The sequence below is a fragment of the Apium graveolens genome, chromosome 7, assembly GCF_009905375.1.
Source record: "Apium graveolens cultivar Ventura chromosome 7, ASM990537v1, whole genome shotgun sequence".
NCBI classification, from domain to species: domain Eukaryota; kingdom Viridiplantae; phylum Streptophyta; class Magnoliopsida; order Apiales; family Apiaceae; genus Apium; species Apium graveolens.
Genome location: NC_133653.1, coordinates 105,910,959 through 105,921,210, shown reverse-complemented (window position 1 = coordinate 105,921,210; position 10,252 = coordinate 105,910,959).

Genomic DNA, 10,252 nt, shown 5'->3' with positions numbered 1-10,252 from the left:
TTGACCAATTTATCCAGTTGCTTGACATGATCAATCAAGATAGATGCAGTTTCACTTTTTGTGTGCAAGAAATACACCCATGTGTATCTGGTGAACTCATCCACTATGACCATAGCATATTTCTTCTTTGCAATAGACATGACATTCACTGGACCAAATAGATCAACATATAGTAGGTGATAAGGCTCAAGAATTGATGATTCAGTCTTGCTCTTGAATGAAGATTTTCTTTGTTTAGCCTTTTGACAAAAATCACAAAGGCCATCAGGAGCAAATACTGACTTTGGCAGTCGTCTCACAAGATCTTTCTTGACGAGTTCATTTATATTGTTGAAATTTAAATGAGAGAGTTTCTTGTGCCAATTCCAGCTTTCTTCAATTGATGCTCTACTCACCAGACAGATTGCAGACCCATCAGTACTTATTGAAAGCTTGGCTTCATAAATGTTACCATGCCTGTATCCTTTTAGAACAACTTTTCCTGTAGATTTGCTTATAATTTCACAATGTTCTTCAAAGGAATCCACATGATAACCTTTGTCACATATTTGACTAACACTCAACAGATTGTGTTTAAATCCTGAGACCAGAGCTACTTCTTTAATGATGACATTCCCAAGATTGATATTGCCATATCCCAATATTTTTCCAATGTTGCCATCTCCATAAGAAACACTTGGGCCAGCCTTCTTCACAAAGTCTGATAGCAGGGCTTTATTTTCAGTCATATGTCCTGAACATCCACTGTCCAGAATTAGGATGTTTTTCTGTTGCCCTGCAATCACAAAGACCACTAATGATTAGTTTTAAGGACCCATACTTGCTTGGATCATGTGGCCTTATTAAGTTTGTTAACATTTGCAGTGGATTTAGCATCAGAGTTTATGTTAACATTTTTCTTATCAGTATTTATACTATCAGACTTTGTATCAGAACTTACACTAGAAGGAACAATGCTAACTTTCTTTAAAGAAGGTTTTATTTGATAATAATCATAGTACAAACTATGATATTCCTTACAAGTATAAATGGAATGCCATAAACTACCACAATGAAAACAAGGATTTTGTGGCTTATATCTAACAGACTGACTCTTAACTCCTGACTTTGAAGGTAAGGAGTTTATGTTCTTATTCTTCCTGCAAAAAGAAGCCAGATGGTTAGAACTTCCACAGTTATGACACGTTTTCCTAGGAGCATCAGAAATAGGCTTATAATCATTGCTTTTATTCACACCTTCCTTTCCATTCCTATTTTTCCTAGATGATTTTACCTTATTTGCATTCTTAACATCTTTTAGCTTATGCTTAAGCTGCTTCTTAGTCATTAAGCCTACGTTTACTTCAGTTGTCTTTTCCTGTTTTAGTTTGTCAGAAGTTAATTCCTCTTTAACTTCTGATTTCTCAATTTTAGACTTTACAGCTACAAACTTAACAGGTTTTAACTTTGGCTTTTGTTTAACAACTATAGGCTTAATATCTACTGTTCCTTTATCATTCTTATCATCTCCATAACCTAAGCCCTTTTTCCAGTTTCTACTACTTAACAAATTCTGATTTGTTCTGCCAGAGTTAGTCCAAGTCCTGATAATCTCTCTTTCCTTTTCTAGCTCAGTTTTTAGAGATTCATTCATTTTAAGTACTTCATCCCTAACATAGAAAGCATCATCTCTATCTTTCTGAGTTTGATGGAACATGACTAACTCTTTTTCTAAATAATCATTCCTCTTTTTACAAGCAAGATTTTCAGAATTTAATCTTTCACATGTTAAAGTTTGATCTCTATAACTAATGAACATGGTTTTAAGATATCTTCTCAACTCATTAATATCATCAGTATGAAAGGCATAAGTAGTTTGAGATACCTTTAACTCAGCAGCTTCAGGACTGCTATCAGCATTTGCCATATCAGCATTTGCCATCAAGGCATAGTTCTCCTCACTTTCAGAATCTGAAGTGTCTGTCCAGCTTTTCTTCTTTGTGACAAGAGCCTTGCCTTTGTCACTCTTCACTTTCTTGCAATCAGGAGATATGTGGCCTTTCTCACCACAGTTGTAGCATTTGACATTTGTGTAATCTCCTCTGTCAGACTTCCCTCCTTTGCCTTCAGATTTCTGAAATTTTTTTTATCAGAATTTGCACCTTTCCTGGAAAACCTCTTTCCTTTCCTGAACTTCCTGCATGCAATCCTTGTGATTCCTTTCACCATAAGAGCACACAGCTTCATCATCTCTTCATCAGCATCCATCTCGGGCAAGCTTTCAGTTTCTGAGTCATCATCACTATCAGAACTTGATGACTCAGTATCAGACTTTGTGATGAGCGCTTTTCCCTTGCCTTTTCTTGAGGTAGCTGCCTTGGGGGATTCTTCTTCAACCTTAAGAGCAAATGTCCTTGACTTTCCTCCTTTCCTCTTGCTTCTTTGTTCCATCTCAAGTTCATGAGTCTTGAGCATCCCATAAATTTCATCAAGAGTTGTTTCCTCAAGATTATAGTTGTCTCTTATAATTGTTGCCTTCAAATCCCAACTTTCAGGAAGAGCTAACAGGAATTTAAGGTTTGAATCTTCAATATCATACTCCTTATCAACTAGTCATTCAAGAGTTTCACAAATCTGTCATATAAATCAGTCAATGACTCATTAGGCTTTGAGTCAAAGTGTTCATACTCTTGAGTGAGTATTGTCTTCCTGTTCTTCTTAATCGAATATGTTCTCTGGCACCTTGTCTCCAAGGCATCCCATATCTCCTTTGCAATCTTGCAGTTAATTACCCTATTTGACATTACATTATCAATGGCACTATGAAGCAAGTGTCGTACCTTAGCATCCTTAGCAATTGAAGCGATATCTTCAGCAGTGTAATCACTCTTCTCCTTTGGTACAAACTTTGCTGCTTCACCTGCAACTACAACAACGAATTTTGTTGGCTTGTGAGGTCCTTCATGGATTCTGTCAAGATATTCTGGATCAGTAGCTTCCAGAAACATAGTCATCCTCACCTTCCATATGGGATATTCAGATGGCTTCAGTATGGGAACTCTAATAGCCTCATATCGACTATGGATTTGAGTCTTTGGTGGTTCTTCAGTTTTGGTGGGCTTGGTTGGAGTTTCTGCTTCAGACATGATTATTTTTGGATCTTAAACTATTTGTGTGTTAACAGATAGGCTCTGATACCATTTGTTAGGTCACACACACTGTAGAAGGGGGTTGAATATAGTGTATAGCACAATTAAATCGAATTCAAATAACACAAGTAACAGAAAACACACTTTATTCAATGCAATAAACTCTGTTACAATATGGAACTGTCCTTTCTCAGTGATGAACAAATATCACGAGAGCTGCTAGGGTTACAATGAATAATATTCTCGATAATGATAACACTTATAGTGTAAACCCTATGTATGTGTTTATATATCACACAGTTACAAGATAATAACTAATTGATATGGAATATAATTCTGTTTCCTAAAATATATCAAGCAGATATCTTTTCTTCCAAGTATTCCATTCTTCATAGAATTCCTTCTTCATGCATATCTCTTCTTACGTTTGTCTTGATCTTCTTTTCTTTCAATCAGCCGCCTTCCTCATCTGAAAGTTTCCTTTAAGTTCTGATATTATCTCCTGATAAATATCTCTTGAACCTTAAGTACTGATCACTTAAGTTCTGACTTCAGTATAAGTGTTGATTTCAGTTAAGTACTGATTTGTCCTGTTTAAGTAAGATCTGAAAACTAAACATAAATCATATTAGTCATGACATTATCAAATATATCTAACACCATGAATGTTCCTAGTTGAATCCACCACCTTGAATTCTTCAAAATACCACTGAGGGTTTTGATGTGTAAGTTAAAGTTGTAGCCTTTTTGGGAATGTAGTCTTTCATTTCCTCATCACTAAAGTCCAATTTTCTTTTGGAGTGGAGCTTGTATCTGAATCTTCTTTTCTGTTATGGTTCATCTTGCACTTTTTGATCTTGAGGTTCAACAATTACAGATGGTTGTGCAGAAATCTCAGTTGTGGTCTTCACAGCTTGAAGTTTGGCTAATATAGCAGCTTGCTTCTTCTTTTGTTTGAGCTTCTTAGCATCCAGAGCAGCTTGCTTCTTTTCTTTCCTTATCTTTTTCTTCTCTTCCTTTTTAGCTTCCACAAATATAGGGTGTCCAGCCACCACACAAATTTTCTTACCATTTATGTAAATCTTGGTTAATCTTCTTTTGAGTGCTAAATCTATTGTATCTTTGTAAAATGCAATTGACCTAGCCAACAGCTTCTTCTCATCTGACCTAGGTGTCTCATTCACAATATTCATAGGATTTTTTATCTGAGAACTTTGAGTAGTTCCTTTTAGGCTTCATGATTAGATCTGTTTTTCGAGATTTGATGCAAGATGTTTGGCCTTTTCCAGATAATCCATACTCATTTCATTCATAGAAATATTTTTGACTTGAGAGTGATGAATGAATGTTTTGTCTGGCTTCTAAATTGGCCCAAACTTTTGTTGAATTTCTGCATCTATCTTTCTTCATTTTTCTTTTAACTCCTTCTCAGCTGCTGCTACATCAATCTTTAGCAGTTTGTCATCTGTGTTTAGTTTTGCTGCTGCCAGATTTATGATATCAATGTTGTCCAAGGCTGGTGGCTTTGTGAAAGTAATTGTTGGCACAATTACTTTGCTACCTTGGATGTTTAACACTTTCTGCTCCCCTTCACTTCTTGATCCCTCTTGACTGATTAGGATAATAGTGCTTTCTTTCTCCCCCTTTTTATTATCGGCAAGTAGAGTAGAGGAAGAGGTTTGTGCTACCACTAGCTTTTGAAGCAAGTTTGTTTGATGTGCTTGATGTAAATGAATAGCTGTTAAAGAAGTTTCCATAGCAATCATTCTTTTATCCAAGGAGTCCACTTGAGTAGCAGGATCAGAATTCTTCCTTAGCTGTCTCTTAATATCAATCATTGTTGCTTCTAAAAGTTTAGCATCCAATCTTTCTGAAATGTCCTTCTTCATTTGATTAACCTCATTTTTGATAGAAGTGACATCCTGACTGTGTTGAAAGCCTTGGATTTGTTGTAATAGAAGAGAAGCAAGGTGTGCTTGTAGGAGCTTCTTGGTACTGGCATTTGTTATGGATTGAAGAGCAGATTGTGTCTGACTGATGAGTTGAATAAGGGTGATCTTGAAATAATATTCATCATATTTCTGTGAAAATGCCCAAGATGGCATACCAGGTCTGGAACTAGGGCCTACTTCTCCCCCTATGTCCAGTGAGTCCTCCTCACTATCATCAAAAAAGAATTCTTCTGATCCACCAGCTTCATAGGCTATGCCATCATCAGTTGTAAAAGGCATAGCTGTGATGGCATCCTTTGCTCTTTGCATGGATTGAGTGGTGTGCACTAAATTCAGCATCCTTTCTGCATTTTCATTGCCCTGTCCAGCCAAAAGTTGATATGCTAGAACATGATGAGTAAATGTCTCAGCATCCAAAGAGGTGGAATCTATAACAGCTTGACTATAGTGAGATAGTTCCTCTATGTTTGCTTTATTGATATTCATTGACTCACTAACAATGATGTCCACCCTTATGTCTCATGTACCTGCATTTTTCTCATGATCTCTCTATTCTTGCATCAAGGGCTCCCCTTGGCTACCCACACTCACACCCCCATCTTCACCATCTAAGGTGGGACTCATCTCACTCACTTTTGCCAGTCCTGAAGAAATGGACTGCATTTGTTCACTCATTTTCTCTCCTTTTTCCTGGGAGCAACCCAGACTCTCACTCAATTCACTCCCTTCCCTCAGTCCTAAGAGTGATTGTATTATCACTAAATCTTCTGCATTTGTAAGAATTGAAGATATTTGAAGTTGTGCAGAGACACCCGACGGATGATGAATATCCATCGGGATAGTAGTATGGCTATCCGACGGATGACTGCTGTTAGGCTTATCCGTCGGGATACAATCACTACTCGATGGATGATGAATATCCACCGGGATAGAAGAAATGAATGAGTTTGGAGTGGAGACTATTGTAGACTGTGCAGATTGATGAAAATTTAGGCACAGATGTCTCAACAGACTCAGAAAGAAATAGCAAATGAGCCAACAAATCATCTAAAAGATGATGCTCACTTGCTTGGATTTTTGGCTTCTCTACAAGAGTTAAAGATGGAGAATTTGGAAGTGATGTATTGATCATGTCAACATCCAGTGAGTGTGTGGGTGAATTTGGTGTTTCAGGTGCTTCAATTGTTAAAGATTTTGGCTGTGACTCCACATTTATTGGGGCCACATCAAACTAACTTTGAGAGGGTGCAGTGACTGAGTCTATTGCTTCAGTTTGCACTGTGTGTGCACCCTGTGTATCCCCAGTTGGTTTAGATTTCTTCTTTCTAGTATAAGTTTGGGGGTGAGCTAGTGTCCCTTACCCTCTTGGCATGTGCTCTTGGCTGAGAGCTTTGTCCAATAGTCACATCCTTTTGAGAGGATGCAACTAGTAATGAACTTAAGTCCTTTTTAAGCAATGCAGTTTGTTGAGAAGCTGCAGTGTGGCTAGGCTGGGAACACTCACTTCTCCAACCTTATTCTTAGGGCTTCTTTGATTTTCACCCTGTCCCTCACCTTACTTACCCTCCTTCACACTCCCCTATTTGGTTTTAGTGGATTTTGCAACTGGTTTCTTTTGAAAGAAACCAGAGGGGGCTTTCTTAGACTTGGATTTTGAAAGTTGTGGTTTAGTAGCTTGGGTAGGCATATGTTGGGTCATTAACACAGATGTCATTGCTACATTTGAAGGCAAAGAAGTGTGTGAGGTTAGAAGAGTGGAGACAGTAGAACTTACCTCACTTACCTGAGGTCCCTCCATGACTGGAAAATAAAGGAAAGGCACCTCTTTGTGGTGGTTTGACCTGTTGACATCTGTAATAATCCTCCTTTCTTGAACCCAACAATTCAGCTTGTTGGTTGGGTTCTCAATTACAATATTCTCAATGAGGTGGTTAGCAAGCATCATAAAAAATCTAGCATAGTAGACACTTTTACCTCTCTTATTCAGTTCTCCTAACTTATAACCTAACTCAAACAAGACCAAGTCACTGAAATTAAAGTACTTATCATTAACTAGCATGTAAAGCATGTTAAGCATATAAATGTTAACATAATCAAAGTTACTAATCTTACCAGAAAATACCTTAGTTACCACATCACACAGAAAGCTCCATTCTTTTCTAAGACCTAACCTCCTAATTTCACTTAACTTAGAAGTGGAAAGTGCATAGCCCATGGAATTTAGCATGTTAACTATATATGTGTCTGTATATGGAACAGTAGCAGTATTATCAGGAATTCTAAAGCATGCTTTGATAATGTCACTATTAATGCAAAATTGTTTACCTTTGAGAGTGAAAGTGATGGTCTTGTCAGTAGAGTTATATACTGCAGTTGTCCATATCTCCTCTACAACCTCACAGTAGATTGTGGGAGATTCCACCATCACATAGTCACTACTAGAAATAGTAGAATAGACATCATCTCTTAAACATCGGTTGTTGTTTGCACCGATGTAAAAGGTGCTTTTTACATCGGTTTTAATCAACCGATGTCTCTTTGTAAGATACACATCAGTTTTTTAGCCCAACCGATGTTATAAGTATGTTTTAAAAAAATTATCAAGCGCGCCTCCCTGTTTTCCCCCTTAACCAAATAATTCATTCCCTCTTGAAAATTTTCCCCTTATTTTTCAGCTTAGAAAAATTTCAAGTCAAATATCTCCCCCTCTTTTCAACGTAACATTAGAAGTTAAAATTCACACACTATTAAAACATAAAACATAAACCATAAAATCAAACAAATCCAAACTCTCATCTCTCCTCTCTCAATTTATAGTCGACTGAAGAACAGCTCCGGATCTCTCCCGTTTTGCTCAAATGTGCTCTCCATCTCTCTGTCTCTGCTCAAATGCTCTCTCTCTGCGTTCTCTCTCTATCCCTCTCTCTCTATCTCTCTCTCTCTCTCACTTTATGTTCTCATCGAAGTTTAATGGGTCGTAGGAGGTTGTTCAAGTAGGAGTTTCAAGCTTATGTTTAAAGCTAAGATGGAGGTTAAATCTAAGTCGGTGGTCAAAACTTGTATTAGGTAAGCTTCAAACCCTAATTTTAGAATTGGGGATTTAAATTTGAAACTCAAATTTTGTATTTTTTTTAATTAGTTTAGTGATTGCTTTACCTGAGTATTTCTAATGCTATATTTTGACAGCTATGGCTGCGAATCTGTTGAGTGTGAATTTGACGTTTAATACTATTCAGAAGACGATTGAGTGGACGGACTGGGCTAAAACGGCCATTTGTTGGGTTTGGTGTCGTTGATTGTTGTGCCGTTGTTGTATGTTATTTATCTACCGAGTATTACAATCTTGATGATTTTTATTTTTTACAAAGCAGTTTTACTATGTTTATATTTTGATACTTGTTACAAAAACTACCCTTCGTGCGTCATCTGTATTACATTAATGGCTTACTAAACACCAGTCTAATACTAATTTGTTGATGACTTGACGTGCATACTCGATCATAATTTAGTTTGATGAACATTGTAAATGAATCTGGATTTGAATTTGTGATATATCCATGTTCATGTCTTTCGTTAATAGAGCTACTTTTTGATTTTCCGGTGTATAGTATAGACTACTACCACAGTGAATCTTTGATTGGGTGGATGAAACTTAATCTGGCTTCACTATTATGAACTGAACCAATATATTGATAGGAGTTCGATGAACCCCAAAGAAAGCTGAACCAATCTGAAGCTCAGACAATAGGTACATTACTAATAAAAATGTTTTCCCCTCTATTATGAACTGAAAGATCTGATAATTTAACTATCTATTGACAACCAGGAAGCAAATAAAGGGACTTGTCTATTTGTGGTGCTGTTCGCTCAATCGGATCAGATCTTACTCGCACATGATAGGCAAATATGAAGCATATCAGAACGGATCCATCAGGAGTGACCATACTGTTGGAACATTGAAAGAGCCTCGGACCCCCACAAGCAAAGCTCAGGTTTGTCTGGTCACTTCTTCAAATTTACCAAGTAACAAATATTTTGCTTTATGATTTTCTACTTCTGATAAAATATATAATCCCACTTCTCTAAATCATTATTGTTTCTTCTGAATGCATTCGAGTAGTTGAGCTCTGCAAGGAACTGACTTTTTATTATGCTCAAGGCCTACCAAGTTAAAATAGCTGCAAATTCTACCTAGTTACACGACTATTGAAACGAAAATTATTTTTGTATTCCTTTGATAGTTAAATAAATAGCTTACCGTGATTTAAGTACTATTAGTGTTGGAAATAAGACTATTGCTGTTGCATCGTACATGCTAGTAAAAGAGTGATAATGTTTTTAAAATCTTCTTGCTACCTATGTAGGCTGCTTACCAGGGTTTCCAAGAGCGTAGACAGTACCGAAAGATAATATTTGCAGTGGGAGTGGTTGAAATGGCAATACTACGTTGGCGTATGAAGGGTAAAGGTTTTCACGGTCTTCAGGTTCCAGATGAAGCTACCAAAGATCCAGAACAAGAAGGTGAAGTAGAGGAATTCTTTAAAGCTAGCAGGAAACAGGCTGAAGAGCGAATTGAGAGATCTGTTGTACGTGTTCAAGCCATGTTTCGTTCTAAGCGAGCTCAAGAAGATTACAGTAGAATAAAACTAGCACATAACAAAGCCAATGTAAGCAATTTCAATGCTATAGACATTATATACTGTAGTTGGGAAAGTTAAACCAATATGCATTAACATACTTTACCAATTTTTTTGTGTAGATTGAATATGAGGGGCTTCTCAATACCGACACTGAAATGGGTTAATTTAGCACAAGTTAAAGGGTACTTGCCATCCTCAAGCTGCTACATCGGTGACTAGATAACTTATAACTGGTCCCTTTTGTTAAATATAACATGTAGTTTCTGTAATAGACAACTTATAACCGGTCCCTATTGTTAAATATATCATGTTTGTAAATTCTGTACGTAGATTACTGAAGGTAGTTGGAGACCTGTAGCTCCTTTATACGTTTTTGCAAAAATGAGAGCTTCATGATTGTAGAGTTGATCTTGTGCTAACATTCACGGACCTTTATGGAGCAGGTGAGCAATTGATTTCTTCTCTTCTTTGTGCATGCGTGAGCGTGAGTTTGAGCGAACTAAGTAGCATAATTCGTGGAATTTAATTTGTG